Consider the following 20302-nt stretch of genomic DNA (forward strand, 5'->3'; position numbering starts at 1 on the left):
CATACATTTTGTTTCATTACTTACTGGAAAAATGTTCAAAACTACAAATTGAACACACTGTAACAAGTGTAAATGTTTTCAGTGTGCAACTAGCTGTTTTTTGTTTATCAAATGACACTGTGTTGTAGAATCTGAAAGCAGTGTTAGTAGCATAATTGCCTTTGATGCAGAAGGCTGTGGACTCCACTCCCACACCATGTAGATTGAGTGCTGATATGCAGTGCCTATATGATTGTTGATTATTTGGTGCATTATAAGGAGCGAGGGGGTTCTACACTCCTAAGTATGGCCTTTTGTATGAGATACCTAGTGACTGTGAACTTGTTCGTTATTTCCTATTGCAATATTACCAACTTACCAATTTTTAATGTAATATAGGCAATTTTTCAAGGGCAGCAGGCACTGAATTTGTAGATAACATTGATATGTAAAGTTGTTTGCCAGTAGCAACCTTTTCATTAGTTACAGATTTCTTTAATGTGGAATTCAGATGATTTTACTTCTGCAGAGATTGTGCGTGTGGAGTAATATTGGTGGATTGTAATGACAGAAGTCTTGAGTGGCCTTTTATTGTTGAAATTTTCTGAAATGAGTAGTGCTTGGTTCATAAATTTTGTTTCATTGCTTATTAAAAGAATGTTTAAAAACTACAAATTTAAAACATATTCTAACAAGTGGTGCTGTATTATACATGGAATATAATTCGATACAATCAGGAAAGTGAATTAAAGAATAAATACATGTATGCATGGCCCAAAAAAAATTGTAAAAGGAGTCTGTTTTGAAAACAGCCCAAAGGTAAACTTAATTCTCCACCAACCAGATGCATTTCTATGAATGTGGGTTTTCATGCTGTTTCAATGAATGTGAGTTTTGCCATTTCAATGAATGTAAGTTTCAAGGGCAGACAAGCTTACTGCTCATGCTAAGTCTATTTTTATTGTGAGACTGTATTGTTTGTTTAGCAAATGGCTATTTTGTGTTTGTGCTATTTTATTTCAATATCTGTAATCATTGTAGAAGCAAATAATAGAACATATGTGTGGTAACTGGTGAGATAACCAAATAATGGAGCACTGGAATGGCTGAGGAGGGGGCTGCTCTGGGATGGCAGTCTAGTACCCTTCCTAGAACCCTATTTGACCATGATCTGGCTCTGGTATTTCAAATAGAAAATACATATGCAAAGGTAGTTGTAATTTAACTACATTACAAGCTATCTTTTTCTTCCTATGCATTGAAATAATTTAAGGAAATGCCTGGAGTGGCTTTCTTGAGGAATGACCCAATGGGTGTGGCTCAAATAGGGGTGTTTCATGAGTGTGGTGTAGGTGGGGCTTAAGGGGCACCAGAGCACTACTTCACCTAGGGCGCCATTTCGGCTAAGGCCGGCCCTGAGTGATTGGAATGTATCATTTGACTGCTGCCCTTGTGCTTTATAGGAGTTGTGTTTTGCTGTGCATTTTAAACACATGATGAAGCTATTGTAGTGAAAGTGCTTGTGTTCTGGCACTTGTAGTAAAATCTTTTAGTACTGGATACTGTGGTCGTGTCTGTTTTTTACTGGTTTTATTCACTTTTGTCTTTCTTCAACACCGCATCTGAGCCTGCTTCAGTGGTATTTCTTTTAACTTTTGTTTTGTTGAGTTACTTTGTTACCACTTGGCTCATCAGGATGGCAGATGAGATATTAGAGTTGGACCCTGGTTCTACAAGCTCAGGAGTTAATTCCATGACTAATGGCAGCAAGTTGAACAAGTTTCTGACTGATATTACTGATGGTATCAACCCTTTACTTGGCTGCTGTATGGAGGGCTGCTTTGTTGGAAGCAGTACTGTTGATATCATTTCTCTAAAGACTCGTTTGTTTGCCTTAGAGAAAGATTTGTATAAATTGAAGAGAAGTCCGTTTCAGAAATTTCATCTCGAGGTATGTCTGGCTGAAAATATTGTGCCGAGAAGCTTAAGAATTTTGAAAATGCCTTCCCATGTTAATGGCGATAATCTGCTTCTGCTCGAGTGGCAGAAGGTTAATTTTCAAGCAAGCTTTAGTTATCTTAGGCTTCTGATACAAGCTGCTGAACAGGAGATTAAGGCATTAACTGATTCTGTGAATGTTAAATACTTGCAATTGCTGAAAATATATCCAGATGCTGTTTTAGACCAACATCTGACTGATATGCTGAATTCCCTTTCTGTATATGAGGCCAAGTTACAAAAAGGCAAAATTATCAAGATATGCCGTGATCAACGAGACTTCCGTGCAGGGAAGGTCTTTACCTAGCCCAGAGAAGATGTAGCTGAGCCTAGAGTTGAGGCTGGTTGTACGGACTTGACTGTAGATGGCAGTATTGCTGGTTTGAATGCATCAATGGCCAATAATGCAAGTTCGTTGGATGCTAAGGAAGCGTCACTGACAGCAAATGGTGCTGTTACCAGGTCGGCGATGTTTTGTCAGTGATGCGAGATTAATAAGTGGGAATGAAGTACTTCCAACCATTAGACAATGCTGCAGCTCTGTGCAGGGAATTAAAAAGTTATTGTCACCACGGCTCAAGTCCACAGGGGTTAAAGGCATTAATACAGCAACTGAGCTAGTTGGTACGGGCTCTGACTTTGTGAGCTCTTTTGGGCAATATGACCTCCATTTTTCATTGCCCGTGAAAGAGCAGAACTTCAAGTTTATAAAAAAAACGACAGAGAGGGAGAAGTCAGAGTCACAACAAAAGGAAATTGGAAGGGAATATAAATAGTCAGAATACTATAAAGAAAGCGTTTTTAAATGCAAAAAAGGACTAGTGTGGAATCTGTCTAGCCACACGTTATCTGAGTATGAGCAAATTGTGTTACAGAAAAGTTTGTCCTTCATACCTGCCAGTAAGTCTAATTTTACAGAAGTTATTTTTGATGTGAAAATGTTTGCAAAGAATTTGACACTAAAATTGCTGTATAGTGGTACCAGTAAAGATGCAGCTGTATCTAATAATACTAACAATGCTAATAATGTTTTCTTTAAACCTAGTGGGTTTATCCCTAAGCCCAATTCACTAGTGACAGCCTTTGAGAAGCTATGTATACAGGACATTTATGACTTGGAGTTTGGCAATGCTGTGTCTCATAGAAATAGAAAACGGTATAATTTAACTAAAAATGAGAATGATGCATTGAAATATCTTGAGAACAACAAAGATATCATTATTAGACCTGCCGAAAAGGGTGGGCCAATTGTGGTATTGGATAAGGATTGGTATGTTACAAAGATGAGAGATATGTTGAATGATGGGCATTTCTATGAGAAAATATATGTGCAAGTCAATAATGTTATTTTTGATGTACATATTTTGGTGAAATGTCTGTTAGAGTTAAATCTTATAGATAAGTTATTTGAATATTTGTTTGTGAGCAAACCTACAGTTCCACTCATACAAGGCTTACCAAAACTCCATAAGAGCAATGTTGAAGACTGTGAATATGGCACCAGGCCATGTGGGTGGTGCAATTTTTGTTCTTATATTGACACCAGTGCTGAATTTTATCATCCTGACCAGAGGAAAATGTACACTATAAAGTACATGCCACGTTTTACTAAACATGTGGTTTACCTTGCTTATTGTGTAAAATGTATGGGAGTCTATATAGGGAAGACCAACAGAACATTTAAAGAATGTATAAGAGAACATGTTTAAAATATAAATAAACACAATAAGGTTAATGCACTGGCTAGACATGTTATGAACACAGATGACACTCGTGTTCAAATTCTTGTTCATTGGTAGAATATCGGAGAGTTCTAGGTTAGGTGACATAACTAATAAGACTGAAGACTTAGTCTACATGGATTGTTAGGATGAGGTGGGGACTCTGGGCATGGTCTTAATGAAGCTGTATCCCTGAGACCCCGACGTAAAAATAGACCCTTGAAGAGCTAGCACAGCTTTCACTAATGTATTTATGTTTTTATGTGCTATTAAATCATGTGCTGATGTTTTGTATGTAATATACTTTTAAATAGTGATTGGAATGTATCATATAACTGTTACCCTAGTGCTTTATAGGAGTTGTGTTTTACTGTGCATTTTAACACCTGATGAAGCTATTGTAGTGAAAGCGCTTGTGTTCTGTGCACTTGTAGTAAAATCTTTTAGTACTGGATACTGCGGTCGTGTCTGTTTTTTTACTGAATAAATGATTTATCTTTAAGTGCAAGCTGCAAACCAACAATCTTTCCCTTCTCACATTAGACACTTGCCTCCTATGCTTAACAGTCACTAACTGTAAGTCAGTATTGTGCATTACTCTCTAAGTATCCTCTACTACTACAGACAGCCTTAATAAAAGGAAATACCCCCCCCCCCCCATGGTCTATAACCAAGTAGTACTACATTTTGATATGAGAGATGGGTTTTTACAAAATATAAATTATCGTGTCAACTGACTTTTATATCTCAATGGCACACAATGACAGAAGTGCTAAGGCCTGACCACTGGAGAGAGAAAAAAAATCCCATTAAGCAGAAAAACTGAGGCTGTCTCACTAAGTCATTTAAGAGCTACACCATCCATGGTGCAATGTACCCCTAACAAGTGACCAGTTGATTCCATCTTGCACTGTAGGCAGAACTGAAGAGAAACACTTGAGGACCAGTAGGCAAATGAACTGTAGTGCAGGCATGTAAACCAGAAAAATGGATTTGTTTAAAAAAAAAAAAAGTCATGTTCATATGAGTGCAGGCACAAAAAAAAAAAGCAAGCAACTAATCCTGAATGCTGTTGATAAGGCCAAGCTATTATATGATGGGCACAACTGAAAGGTATTACAGAATTTCTATTGACATCTGTTACTAGTGTATCACAGGCTGAAAAACTGCTGAGTAAAAGTGACCAGTAGGTAAAAAGAACTGTAATACAGGCAATAGGCACAATTGATGTGAATTACAAAATAATGCATAATGACTTCTATTGTACTGCAGGCTGAAAAAAAAAAACTTGAGCAACAGTGTCTAGTGGGCAAAAAAAGATTGAAAAAGTGAACCTCAGCTTTTACTGCAACATTCGCTGCCTTTCATAGGTTAGTACTAGGCTATCTGCCCTTTTGGGCCATTTGAAGCCTAGCCAGTTACCCCATGTGGGAATCAAACCCTGCACCCTGGCATTCCCTTGAAACATGTGAAGAGGCTCCCAAAAGACTTAAAATATTACTATTACAAGCACTCTGGAACAGGTGACTAAAGTCTGAAGGAACAAATGGTTAGGTTAAAAGTCACAAGTTTTAAGGGGACCACACCAAACTATGATCCAAGGAAAAAAGTTATGGAATAAAAAACAAGACAGTACTAAAAAGTATTCCTACTTAATCATAAACCAGCCAAAACTCAGGAATACTGTGACAGGCACTGCATAACGTATACAACATTTTAATACACCTACCAACTACCTCTCAATCTCTTGGCACACAATTCTGAACAAACCAAAAAGCACTGGTTGAGAAAAGGAGTAAAATCATGGGCTTGCTAGAAAACCTCATTTGAGGGACATAACAGAAGTGCTAAGACATTCTCGAAACCTGCTCCCCCCTAGCACAAGAACTCTAGACAAAAGCATAAAACCAGCGAATGTACCATGCATTTTGTGGAGGATATGAAGTCCATTTTCTAGTAGCTTCAGCCATAAACATTGTGCTACATCATCATTCTGTGAGTGAGAAACAGACCAAAATTATCAGGCTAACATTCTACAGCATTCTCCCAGCCCCTACCCTCTGACCTCTCATCACAATAATTCTAGTAAAGAGAGCCACAAATAATTGCAGAACAAATGTGTATCAAGAATAATTTAAAACATTGCTATGATGAACTTGGAAAGATACTAGACTAGCAGGGATTGCATTAAAGCAATACATTCTGCAGAATTCTTACAGCTCCCCCACCAGTGTCTTAGCAAAATAATTCTGGAAGAAGTAAACAAACTAAAAAAAAATGAGACGAAGGTGCAACTAGGGATTTAAAATAATTTGCTTATGAGTATAAAGCAGGAAGAACATATTTTGCAGGAGCATGCATTGTGTGAACCCACATTTTTTGATGAGGGCTGCCCCTATTCCTCTACTAACATCTCAGTTTAACAGTTCCAGGTAAAGCCAAAAATAACTGCAGAACAAAAGCGTAACATTGTGGGTAGTTTAAAACATTGCTATAATAATCTTAGCAGAACAGTGTTTAGGACATGTACATTCTGCAGACTACATGCAGCCCCTACCCTTCCCCCATCATCTCAGCACAGTTCTGGATGAAACAGGTGTGTGTACTAGGCTAATGGCCCTGGGGCCTTTACAAGCCTAGCCATAGGATTACCCTGGCATAGTGCCACCTGACTTTAGTTCCCAATGCCTCTGTTGAGTAGAGCCACTGGAGTTATCCCCAGGATGAATTTTCTGTTTCCCATCCACTCATCAAATTCCTCTTGAAGAGGGTCAGTGAGGTGCTCTGCTTCATATGTATGGGAAGTCTGTTCCATAGCATGGGCGGTCTCTGGGTTATGAACCTGTTCCTCCAGCATGTTCTGTTAATTGTGGTAATGCTTGAAATGAAAACAAAATAAGACAAAGATATAACATTAACAATGTGCTTATACATAATGAGACCTCAAATTTTAGACACACAAATACCAGGCAGACATTTGAACACTGCAGCATTCTCACAGCCCCAAACCATGTTCCCAACCTCTCAATGCTAACTAACTATGGACGAAGCAAAAAAAAAATAAATAAATAATAATAATAATCAAAGAACAAAGTTGTAGCATAAAGGATAGTTATAAACATTGCTGGTATACACAATATTGTATCAAAACAGGATTTGCATTAGTATACATTCTGCAATATTCTCACAGCTGCTAACCCCCCCCCCCCCTTTTTAGGGATTTTAAACAATGTACTTATGAACTAATAAAGATAGTTGAATAGAGCTTGCAGTAGCATGCATTACATGAACCCATATTTTTGATGAGGAACAGATTAAAAATACAAGACCAACATCTAATTTGTGCAACATTCTCACAGCCCCTGCCCTTCTAATAAACTCTCAGCTGAATTCCAGATAAAGCTAAAAATAACTCCAGAACAAAGGCGTAATATCAGGGTTAGTTTAAAACATTAGTGTGATAAACTTAGCAGAACAGTTTTTGCATTAGTACGCATTAAGACATCAGTCCATTCTGCAGAATTCTCACAGCCCCTACCCTTCCCCCAGTGTCTCAGTGCAATAATTCTGGATGAAGTGAAAAACTAACAAGGCAAAGGTGTAACATTAACAATGTGCTTATACGTTGCATGACCCCACATTTCTTTTTAAAGAAACAAACAAAATAGCAGGTAAACTTTTGAACACTACACTGCAACATTCACACAGTCCCTAACCATGCTCCCAACCTCTCAACACAATAACTATGGACAAAATTAGAGAAGAAAGTCGTAGCATCAGGGATAGTTATGCTATTGTATATACCAGCAATGTTTATAACCGGGTTTGCATTCGTTCATAGGTTCATACTAGGCTATCTGCCCTAGAGCATTTATAAGCCTAGCCAGAGTGTGTTTGGCTTTTGCCACCCATTTTAAATGAATTTTGCTATTCCCTTTTTCGAGGTTAGTATACTGTGCCTCTGTCTAAGAGTGACACAGAAGTGATACCTGGGGTAAACCTACTATCTCCCATCCACTCACCAAGATTCCTCTTGAAGAGAGTCAATGAGGGACTCTGCCTAACCTGGACTGGGATTTTATTCCAGAGTGAAGGGAGCCTCTGGGTTATGAATCTGTCCCTCCAGCATGTCCTATTTATTTCAGTGCTGAGGTTCAAGTCTCTCGAGCTCGTAGCTCGATGGGATTTGGATTTTCTGAGGTGCAGCATGTCCAATAATTCCGGGTTGCACATGGCTTTATACGTCAGGCACAGATCGCCTCTGAGCAGGTGGTATGCCACTGAGTAGAGCAGGAGTTTCTTTAACCGGGCAGCATATGGCATCTGTTTGAGCCCTTTGATCCTCTTGGTGAGGTACTTTTGGGGTCTTTCCAGTTGCTGCAGGTGTCTGGTAAGGTACATCCCAAAAGGGGCATTGTACTCAATTATGGGCCTGATGAGGGATGAGTTAAGAGGCACGATGACCTCTCCTGATCTAGATGTGGATCCCTTCATGATTAGGTGGGCTATATAAAATGTTTTTCTAACCACGTTGGCCACGTGGTTGTCAAATGAGAGATTGCTATTAACTTGGGTCCCCAGGTCCCTAATTACTTCTTCCGTACTTAATGGATTACCACCTATGTGGTAATTTGTGGGCGCTTTGTTTTTGCCAAAGGGGATGACTGTACACTTTTTGGCGTTTAGCTCGAGGCCATGGCTCTAGCACCAGTTGTCTGTTTCTATGAGGCCCTTTTGTAGGATGCTTGTGTTGGCTGGAGAGTCTATTATGGTGCCCAGTTTGCAGTCATCTGCGAACTTGGTCAGCCACAGTCCTTCCGTGTTAGCCTGTACCTCTGAGAAATATATACCGAACAAGAGAGGTCCCAGGACTGAGCCTTGTGGGACGCCACTTGTAACTGGTTTGGAGTCTGACATGGCTCCAGCAATTCTAACCATGTGGGTTCTGTCCTTGAGCCAGTTTGCAACCCATCTAGTGACATAGGGGTTTATATTTAAGCTGGTGAGCTTATCTATAATGCCTGAGTGGGGTATTGTATCAAAGGTTTTTGCAAGGTCCAGGTAGGCTGTGTGGACCACCTTCCCCTCGTCAATGGCCTTGGTGACTGTTTCAAAGAAATTGACCAGGTTTGAGGCAGGATCTGCCCTTAACAAAGCCGAACTGGGTAGGATCCAGTGTCTGTAGGTCCCCAATATCTTTATTTATGAGGTCCATGATGATCCTTTCCATAGCTTTGCAGACCAAGCTAGTCAAGCTTATGGGGCGATAGTTTCCAGGATCCGTTGAGGCACCACCTTTGTGGAGAGGGACCACTGTTGCTGTACGCCACTCTTTGGGTACATATCCTGTAGTAAGGCTGAGATTGAACAGTAGTTTTATGTTTGGGTTTAGTTCTTCTTGGAGTTCATGTAGGTCGCAGCCCGGGACACATTGATGCTGTGTTTTTTGCTTTGGAGAGGGCGGCTCTTACCTGAGCATCTGAGATGTCAGGGGGGCAGCACTCTGCTGGGATAGATATTTGCCCTTTTGGTGGGGAAGGGGGGGAGAAGTTTGCGCTGAACCTGCCAGCTAGGATGTTGGCAATGTCTGTGGGTTCGGTGTGTTTTTTGTCATTTTGGACTAATTCTGAGCATATCTGGGAATTCCCACCCAGGTTCCTACCATAACTAAAGAAAGCCTTGTGATTATCCTTAGTGTCCTGTGCAATTTTTCTCTCGAAGATGGCCTTAGACGATTTTATGAGTGCCCATAGTTTTTTGCTAATACTGATCAGAGATGCCTTCCCTTTTTGGGATTTTGCTCTATCATGTAGTAGCTTCCTCCTTCTATTGTATAGTTTGTTTATGGCTGGGGTCCACCAGACAGGACGCCTAACTTTGGAGGATTGGGTTTTGGTTTTATTTGGAATTGCATGATCCATGCATTCCTGAAGGTGTTCATAGAATGCGTTTATAAAGGATTCTGCAGTCTGGGCCATATTTTCCACAGGCCCGGGGGCTTTGAAAGATTCCACCTCAGTTTTGAGGAGTGTGAAATTTGCTTTAGAGAAGTTTTTCACTGTGGTTTTCTGGGCAGGGGCTGGGGTCGGGATATGAATATCTAGTGAGATTAGTTTATGGTCTGATCTTACCATTGAGGGATACACTTCTGGTTTGGAGCATAGAGTCCCCATGTTGGTGATGATCAGGTCCAGTATGTTTTCCCCTCTTGTGGGAGTGGCAACAAGTTGTTCCATAGCATTTGAGTTTATAAATTCTAGGAACCTTTGGGCTAGGGTGTTGGAGCTAGAGTAATGCTCCCAGTCTATGTTAGGGTAGTTGAAGTCACCCAATATAATGGTGTTTGGAGAGACCTTCATATTTTCCAGTGTTCTCAGGAAGGCCGAGTGGGCTTCCTGGGTTTGGGAGGGTAGTCTGTAGCAGGCTATAAACTGGAAGGCAGTTTTACCCACTGTTAGTTGCACATGGATAGTCTCTGATGCTTCGTGCTGTGCCACCAACCTGGAGGTGTGGGTATCTTTGACGAATATTGATAATCCCCCTCCTTTTGTGGTTCGGTCCAAGTTTTGGGGCCGAAAAACATGGTATGAGGTATAACCTGGTAGTACTGGGGTGCTCTCGGGAGCCTTGAACCAGGTTTCTATTACTGCACAGATGTCGATGTTCTCCATGCTAAGGAGAGTCTCGAGTGCATGCATCTTGAGGTTTAGACTTCTGGCGTTGAGTAGCATTACTCTTAGTTTCTTATCCCTTGTGATATCTATGGAAGTGGGTTTGTCTTTTGAGCCTTGCCTAAAAAAGGCACTATGGGGGTGGCAAGAGCCTTTGCCAATATCCAAAAGCCCAGGGGTGACAGGTGCAAGCCGTCCCTAGCGAAGCATCGTGGCTTGTCGAGCATGTCATCCCAGGCAGACAGGCATTGGATCCACTTTGAATGACACCAATACTTAAGCCAATTGTTGAAATTGATCATCTTATCTTCATATTGTGGCATCATTCTTGGTGAGGGTAAGATGCTACTCAAGGTCAGGGTCATACCGGCCTGGGCTACATGCTCAGAGAGCTCCTCTATGTCTCTTTTCATGTAGTCCAGGGAGGTATGTCTCCGGTCATTCACACCAGCATGGACAATGACTGAGTCATATTTGTACTTGCCTTGGAGTGACCTGAGTGCTTGTGTTATGTGGCGAATCCTAGTGCCCGACAGGCAGCTCACTGTGACCTTCTCCTTGTTCAGCCTGGTGAGCGGGACCTCAGTGTGCCTGACGATAGTCACCTATTACAAGTGTATCAGGTGTGTTGTTTAGCCTTAAGGGCTGTGACTGTTCGGCACACTGGCTTTGTGAGCTATGTGTTGCACGTGTTTTGTTTTGGGGTGGCGGTTGCTTGGGTGTCTGCTTTGGAGGTCTCTGCTGCTTAGGCAGATTTTTATTTAGAGCCTCCGAGTATGTTTTTGGTTTGCTGTCATGATAGAGCTATGTGAGACTGGAATTGTAGTGAGTGTGGTTTCCTTCTCTTCCTGACTGGTTACCCCAGTACTGAGTTGAGAGAGCTTAGCCTCCAGTTTGGCTATATGGTTGCATCTCTCACATGTGTTGGAATTTGTTGGGAGGAGGAGAGGGTTGTTTGTGTACATGAGGCAGTTGTAACATTGCCTCAAAATTCCCAGATTCACTAGCTGGACCGGAGAGGAGATTGACAACTGACCTTTGGACATGCTAGAATAGTATTGGGAATTCCATTATAATTGAAAAAAAGGGCCAATGGGGAACAAAGTACTCAAGGGGAGTTTGTGAGAGTGTAGTGCTTTTAATTTTTTAGTGCTGACTTATATAATTGCTTTAGTGAGCAAGTGCCAGGCTTTAGAGTGGGAATAGGGTGTTTATTATGAGAACTAGATCAATTCTAAGGGAAAAAGTGAAGAGCAGACTTTGTGGAGCCGAGAATGGTTTAAACCCAATTAAGCGGCACTGCCCGATGCTGCGCTATGAGCAAAATCGCGCAAAGCCACGCTAAAGCGGGTTTTATACAGGGGGACTTGAAAGAGCTAGAAATTGGCCCAAAACGGCCAATAGACTACAGATTCTTGTGCTGGGAACACTCCTCCAGGGATAGATAGGCTGCTGCAAGCTCCCCACTGCCACTGGTGAACAAAGAAGCCTCCCTTTATCCAAGAAAGGAAATGGGCAACACAGGAACTTTCCAAAAGTCCAGAATACAGCAGAGCCTGTATTTGGACTACTCTAGGTCAGGAAAGATGGGAAACGAGGATCATTTTTTTTTGCAACAAACAGCAGGAAAATGCAATAAATATGTAACACTGGCTAGCGCACTTGAGTGTGTAGCCTCAACAGGTAAAAGCAACAAACAGGACAAACTTTAAAAGTGCAGGTGCAAAAACAACTTTAAACAGTTTAAAACAGTTCAAGAAGCAGAAATACTTGCAGTTTAGCTAGATCGGACAGTCACCCAGGTAGTAGCAGGAAAACAAACACTTTTATCAGGTTAGCAGTTGCTTTTAGCCTCTCTGCTGCTAGCACCACTCTGCAGGACCGCAAGGAGCTTGGCTGAGTAGTAACAAGCGCAAAAAACGCGTCAAAGTGGGTTTTATACAGGGGGACTTGAAAGAGCTAAAAATTGGCCCAAAACGGCCAATAGACTACCAGATCCTTGTGCTGGGAACACTCCTGCAACATTCTCAGCTGCTAAATCCCCTCCCAACAAAATAATTCTGGACAAAGCAAAAAGTTATAGAATGAAGGCGTAGTCAGGAATAGTTGTAGATATTGCTACATAAAATACTGTCACAACAAGGTTTGCATCGTTGTACATTAAAAGGACATCTGTACATTCCGCAGCATTCTCATGACTACTATTCCCCCACTACCAGTCTTTCAGCACAATTGTACACAAAACAAAAATAAATCAATGAACATTCTTGTGCAAAACTGACTAAAAAGAGTACATCAAATCTGAGTATTAATTATTACAGACAAGTCTCCCTTCCTCACTCTCTCAGCAGAATTCTAGGCAAAAGTAAAATAAAATGGTTAACCACAGACCCTCACCCCCTCCCAGTCCTCCTAGCACAAGAACTCTGCACAATAAAGTAATACAATTAGCATATCCCTAGGTTTCCTCCCCCAACAACAAATAAAGTTAAAAATAAACCCCAAAACTTGCCTTTTATGCAGTTCATAGAAGGCTGCTATTAATCCTGTGCTCCCTCTTCACTACTGTGGATTGACCTGTTGCTTGCTTCCCCTCCACACAGACCAGAACAGTTCATTCCTTTTGAATTGGTCTTAAAAGAACAGTTTTTCAGACGTTTTAAAAATTACCCTTACACGGACAGTTGAAAATACCTTGGCCAACAATCATTTTGAGGAAAGCTTGAATCCACCGACTGTCCTTAGTGCTCATGCCAATAAACCAAAGCCCCAATGCTGCCACTGAAATCCAAAGCAAACTCCTCTCTTGTAAAACAAGAAGAGAAGTAATGCTTGCTACTCACATGTGTCTTTTTAAAGGCAGGAAATACTTTACAAGGACAAATCAGATCCTTGCAAAGCACTTCCTTTAAAAAAAAATGATAACTCACATCCCTAGTTGCTGCAGCCAATCAGATCTCTTGCTTCTCTAAAGTGGACCTGATTGAGTGCAGCTTACAGGCAAGTAAAAAAAAAATGGAAAAAAGATTGCACAGCTATGTAGATGTTCAGAAGGTGCCAAAACAAATGGAGGAGCTGGAGAAACCCACAGCTGCTGTATGAAGTACCTCATTCACTGGGAGATAATTGGGTGGCTGCCTAATGCCAGCTATGCTGGCTGTGTGTGTCTGGTTCTTCTGCAGCAGGCTGCCACTTTACTAGCTGATTTGGGCAGGATTCACGTTCAGTCCTTTACTCCCTTGTACTGGCAAGTCATGACTCTTTTGGAAATCAAGCTAACAGACAAGCTTGTCCCTCCAGATGTAATGTTGCAGAACAGAGACAGATTTTACTTCTGAAATGAAGGGAGCATTTTCTTGCATTAAATAGTATGGAATGAATGTTAATTTACTACTGTTTTAATCTACCTAGATGTTGTGCTTGATCTGTTTTAGTTGCATCTATGAAATGTCCAGATTTTCAAAATGTTAAGATGTTTGCCTCATGTAGTAGTGTTCCTCGTAAAATTTGTGTGTGTGTGTTTTTCTGGCAAATCACCTTGAATTGCAATTACTTACAGCAGGTATTTGAGTGTCAGACTTCATATCCCTCAGATAATGTATGCTAATGCAGAAGCTGTTATTCTAGCAACTTTTCATGTTTATTAGGGCAGCATTTAATCTGTCTCTGGCACCTTGTCCCCTCATTAATTTTGTTGAGAATTCATGAGATAAGAAGTTGAAAGGTATTTTTATCAGAACTGAATTGTAGCTGACTTCCAGGATGGCTGCACATTGAGTAACAACTTAATTCTATGTCTCCCAGTGTGAAAACTGAAACTTAGCAGAGAAGGCCAGTGGATTTATACTTATGGATAAATTTCAGTAACTGGCTAGTAAGTGCAGTGCCTGGATACAAGGAAAAAAGAAATACAGAGGACCTGAAGGAAATTCAGCATCAAAAGTTGTGGAAAAAACACTGACCTGGGAAAAGTACTGCAGCTGTGAAGCAAAAGCAGTGCATAATCCAGACACGACTTCCAGTAACCTAGAGGAATGTAAGACAACTGCACACAGACCTGATTAATATAAAAGAAACATTGATGGAGTATATTAACTTAAACAACAAAAGGCTGGAAAAATGAAAGAAGCTTTAAACAGATATTCAGATGTGTTGATAAAACTGCAAAAAATCAGAGGTCAAAATTAAGAAAGGGCTGGCTGAATATGAAACTGCACAAGAAGGGATGTTTCAATAAACAGAGTTAGAGGACAGAACACACAGGGAAATCCTGAGATTTTCTGATGTTCCAGAGAAGTTGGAAAGAACAGACTGTATTAATTTTATGAAAGCACAAATAAGCAACTGGACTGGTATTCCACAGTAGGAGGAGTTAATTGAAAGGGCACATCATGTGTATGCTCCAAATCTATCTGTGAGAAAGCAGCCTAGACATTTAACAGTAAAGATGTAATCCTACCAGCAGAAGGAGTTGGTTCTGATAAAACTGTGGCAGAAGGACAAAGTACTAAAGGTGAGAGACAGCAGAGTGTTTGTGGAGAGTGATTACTTATTGCACACCAGGCAGAAGAGTACATGTATATCACTATACAGGCAAATGTCGAGAAACAGGCATGAGATTCAAACTGCTGTACCCCTCTGTCTTCAAAATATTCTTTCCTTGAGGGACAAAATCATTTTTTGGGGAAGTACATACTAAGGAGGAAACACAAAGGTTTGTCCAACAAAAAGTGAGCTGTAAAACAGGAGGAGATTCTGCTTATTGTTCTTCTGGTAATAAAGACCTCAAAGACTGTGCAAGTGAAACCTTTTCCAATGCATCAACAGAAAATGCTTGAGGGAAGGAAAAAAGCACAAGAGTTAACCAGAAGAATCGAGAGTATGTTGGAAATGAAGCAGAGATGAGATTTGGGAGAGGGCAATAAACAGGAATGAAACCAGTAACTTGGAAATTGACAAATGAGGGATTACAAAGCAATAATTATATATGAAATGTGACAGAACAAGAAAATCAGGAAATATTGGACTCTGTTTAACTTTTAGGGGACTCTAAAACATATGCCCTACTTCATGTCATTAATGTTTGGAAAAATACTTAGGAGGGGGGAAGAGGAGGGAGAAAGTTAACTGTAAGTAAAACAAAATGTCTTCTTAATGGTACTATTTTTATAGTGCATGATTTTCTTTGCAGGCTATGAAGTTTTCTCAGTTATTTTTAAGTGTAATGGGGATACTAATGTAAACAGGTGCTCCTGTTTTTTTTTCTTTCTCCCTTCTCTCTTTCTCCCTGTTCAGTTTAAAGAAATGTAGGCATTGCAATATATAAAAAAAGTCAATTCTGACTAAAAGAGCGTAACAAAAGAAAAATTAGTGTGTTTTTTTTCTTCTTGCATATGGGATTGACTGGATTAAGGCCCTTAGCTTGATCTAGTAACAAGTTTTAAGGGAAAGCAAGTAAATGAAAAAGAATATTGAATATTATAAGGCTTTTTTTTCTAGCAAAGAAATGTATGCTTAGTAGCAGTTTTGTATCTAGTCCTCATGTCTCCAGGAGACAATCTGATAAAGAGGAATGGCTAGGAGATAATGTCTTGAAAGCATTCACGTGTTTACTCTGCTGGGAGAGCTATACAAGACAAAACCAGACAGCAATTAGTAGAAACTCAGGCTGCACCATGTGTATCTTTCCATGAATAACCTTTTTTTTAGATCAACTCAAGTCTCTGTCAGTTTGGAACATTTGTTCCTGTTAGGAGTGTAAACTTTCAGTATGTGAAGATGTACATAGTTTTGTGTGTTATTAAGTTAATAGGTTTTAGGGGATTTTGGGGGGTGTTTTTTTTTTTTTTTGAAGGATTTAAATAAAACAGAAGATTTTGTAAGATGTGACATAGGCTCGAGTAGGTATGACAAGAAACAACTGTATAAAAGATCAACCTGCCAAACAGTGTATGCATGTAACACAAAAGCTGGAACCAGACATTTAACAAAAAAGTTGTTATACATGAAAGGTGGAAATAACATTTTAATACAATAATGCTTTCTGTAATGTCTTTGAATGTCAGTGGTCTCACAGATAAATAGAAAAAAAGAGAGAGGAGTTGTATCTTTTGACTTTTCCCAGTTAGGGGTCGCCACAGCGGAACTCCGGTCCGCTAATGATTGGCAGTAGATTTTTACGTACCGAGTTGCCAGCTCTGATGCACAACCTTCAACGCAGGTACGTCCATTCATGCATGTCTCCACACAGAAGACGCTTTAGCTGAGAATCGAACAAGACAACGTCTTACTGTGAGCAGACAATGCTAACGCAGCACCACCACTTGATCTAAAACATAGAGTGCAAATAGCTATGCTACAGGGGAGATACTTGGAAAGAAGAAAACATGAATTTGATAAAGAAAGGTTTTCAGGATGGTTATTCAGTGGAATACCTGGGACAAAGGAAAAGAGCAGTACTTATATTAATTGCAAGAGGAGCTCCAATAGTGATAGAAGATAATAATGGTATATTTGTAGTACTAAGAGGCTACTGGCAAGGGAGGAGGATTACACTGGCATGTATTTACATTCCACCTAAATCTGCTATAATGGAGTGTAAGAAAATTCTGGGAGAAATAAACCTTCAACAAGGAATATTACTTGTAGGCAAGAGCTGGAATTTGATTTGCAACAGTGAAGATGTGTCTGGGGATACCCAGAGGGGAAAATATAACAAAGGTGGGTAGAATGTTGAAGAAATTTATGAAAATATTTGGCATGGAAGATGTAAATTCAGTACTGAGAGTTCAAAGTGAGTTTACATATTATTCCCCAAGATGCAAAAACTGGGCTAGGCTAGACAGAATTTACATTTCACTGGAACATGTGCATTTAATTGAAGGTCTTGATATGCACCTAATAACTAGTTCAGATCATGAGCCAATAATAACTAAAATAAAAACACAAGGTAATGAAATAAAAATGAAACACTGTCAATTCCCACCTACCTAATAAAATAAAAAACACAAGGTAATGACATAAAAATGAAACACTGTCAATTCCCACCTACCTATTAAAATAAAAACACAAGGTAATGAAATAAAAATGAAACAGTCAATTCCCACCTACCTATTAAACTAAAAACACAAGGTAATGAAATAAAAATGAAACAGTCAATTCCCACCTACCGATTGATAAGAGAGGAATTTAAGGAATGCATAGTAGAAATTATTCAGGACCTATTAGAGAAGATAGAAATTTCTTCCAAAAATATAGCTAGGGAGTGGGATAAAATTAAAGTGGAGTTTAAAAATAGGGTGGCAATAAAAGAAAGGGAGATGTGGTTAAGAATTATTTAGAGGGACTGATGAATGTTAAAGTATTGCAAAATAGGGGGGATATCACAGAACAAGAGGAGGAATAACTGTAGAATGCTAAGCAGAAAATAAGGGATTACCTTGATAATATGCATGAATTTAGAAAGATTGCTGCTAAGCAACTGTTTTTTTTTATAACTCCAGAGCACAAAAACTTTTAGCATGACAATTCCGGCAAAAGAAAGTAGAAAGGGCGGTCACCAAGCTTAGGGAGCCTGTAACAAGGAAGATAACAAGAGATCCTGTAGAAGTATTAGAAATAGTTCAGAAGTTCTATGAATGTCTCTGTAAAGCAGAGAAATATGGAAATCATGAAAAGGTACAACTGGAAATGTTTATGGAAGAATTAAATATGCCAAGTTAGAGGTGGATGAGGTTCAGTTACTAACAATTAGGATAGGAGGAGTTGAGATAAAAATGGTGATGTATAACTAATCTACAGGAAAGTCCCCAGGAATAGATGGTATTCCTGTGGATGTTTGGAAGCTAGGAGGGGAAAAAACTGATAAAGATCTGGAAGATTTTGTTTAATGGTATTTTAAGAAGAAGAGAAGTACCAACATTCTGAAAGAAAGTGGTGGTAGCTGTAATACCTAAAGTGTGTAAAGATCCATCAGATCCAGCTTCATATATGCCCATTTCAATACTAAACCACGATTATAAAATGTTTATCTATAATGGGTAAAAGAATGGCAAAAGTGATGTCAAAATTGATAGATTTAGATCAATGTGTTTTTTTGGAGGGGAGGCAAACATTTGACAGCATTTACAGAACACTGATGATCCAGAGGGAAGCTGAGTGTAAGAAAATACCACTATTGTTGGTAGGTCTTAATGCAAAGAAAGCATTTGACAGAGTAAGCTGGGACTTTATGAGCAGGGCATTGGAAGCATGGGCATTCCCTGATAAAATTATCAGGTTGATTTAGGAGGATATATGAGGGATCGGAGGTGAAAATTTATTTGGATGGGTTTCTCTCTAATAATTTCTGTTTGAGCAGGGGAATTAGGTAGGGGTGTCCTCTTTCCCTTTTGTTGTTTGCATTATATTTAGAATTTGCATTATATTTAGAAATACTATCAAAGAGAATTGGCTTCGTTCCAAGTCACTCTTTCCTGGTTAACAAATTTTAAATAAATAAAAGTAAAACACTCAAATTCAAGGATGTAATTGGTATGGTAGTCAAGGAAAGCTGGCCCTATTTGCAGGCGATATTTTATACCTGATAAACAGAAAAGAACATTAGTGTTGTGGAACCTTTTGAGACTGTTTCAAATTTTTTCAGAATACAAAATTAATGAAACTAAAACAAAGGCAATATCAGTAAATTATGTACACACACATGAATTGATTCAGCAATATCCATATTTATGGGGACATGATAAAATTAAGTATATAGGAGTATGGATTAAAATTTATTCTGGTGTGGCAGCTAAGGATATGTGGGAAGAGACTAAAGAAAACAAAATAAAGCAAAAACTGAGATATTAAAAGCTCTGTGATATGGATAATAAGAAGCGGTTAAAATATTTTTAGTCCCTTTAGTCTTATACACGTCAGGCATATTTTTATCAATCAGAGGAGAATTGTGGACCACAGTTAATAAAGAGCTGAAGGATTTTATCCGTTAGGGGAAGACGGAAAGAGTCGTGGGATAAGTTGATTCTTCCAGTAGAACCAGGCAAATTAGGATTACCTGATTTGAAGAGGTATTTTAGAGCTACACAGGTAAGGCTGCTATACATAGCACAAGCAGAAACCTATAATTCAAAGTGGAAAGGGATGGAGATGAAAGAGGGAGAAGCTTAAGAAACAAGGAGAGACTGGGATTTTGGATGCAGACCTTTAAGAAGAATAACAGTAATTATATAAAATATTCATAAAGTAGCAGAAAGTATTCTAAGAACTAAGCCAACACAAGAATGGAGAAAGGAGATTCTGTCGATAAGGATGACTGCAATTAGGGATACAGACAATAAGTAAGAGGGGGCAAGAATTAATTGGAGAAAACTTGCAAAGACGTTTTACGAAAATAGATATTTAAAGAAACTACGCTAATCCTGATTCTTACAAGTTTCTTTGTGCAATATAGCGTGTTTTAGTGTTGGTGTTGCAGTTGAATTTCACTCTTGCCTCAGAAGTGTTTTTTTCCCCCCAAAAATCAAGGTTTTGGGTGCAAATAACTAGAGAGGGAAAGGTGATAGAATGGGAAAATGCCAAGAATTTATTTGGACTGCAGATTACAGATTGCTTTCACTAACAAGGACTGATGTTAGGGTATAGACAAAGAGAAAGAAATGGGGGGGAGGATCCTAAACAAAAGACCAGCACTGGTGGAGCTTTCTAGAACAGAAGCTGCCATTAAAAAAGAATGATTAGTAGACAAAATAAAATATTGCATGATAACTGTAAAGAATCAGTCAGAGGAGGTTAGAAAGGATTGGGAAAAGAGATTGGATAAATAATTCACAAATAAACAATGAGACATATGTTTGTTTCCCAAATATGCAAAAAAATCTAGAAGATTTTTTTTTTTGCTTGAATATGATTACATAGATATTTTTATACTCCAGT

This window comes from Protopterus annectens, chromosome 14.part0, assembly GCF_019279795.1.
Source record: "Protopterus annectens isolate FY-2018-M chromosome 14.part0, PAN1.0, whole genome shotgun sequence".
Taxonomy (NCBI): domain Eukaryota; kingdom Metazoa; phylum Chordata; order Ceratodontiformes; family Protopteridae; genus Protopterus; species Protopterus annectens.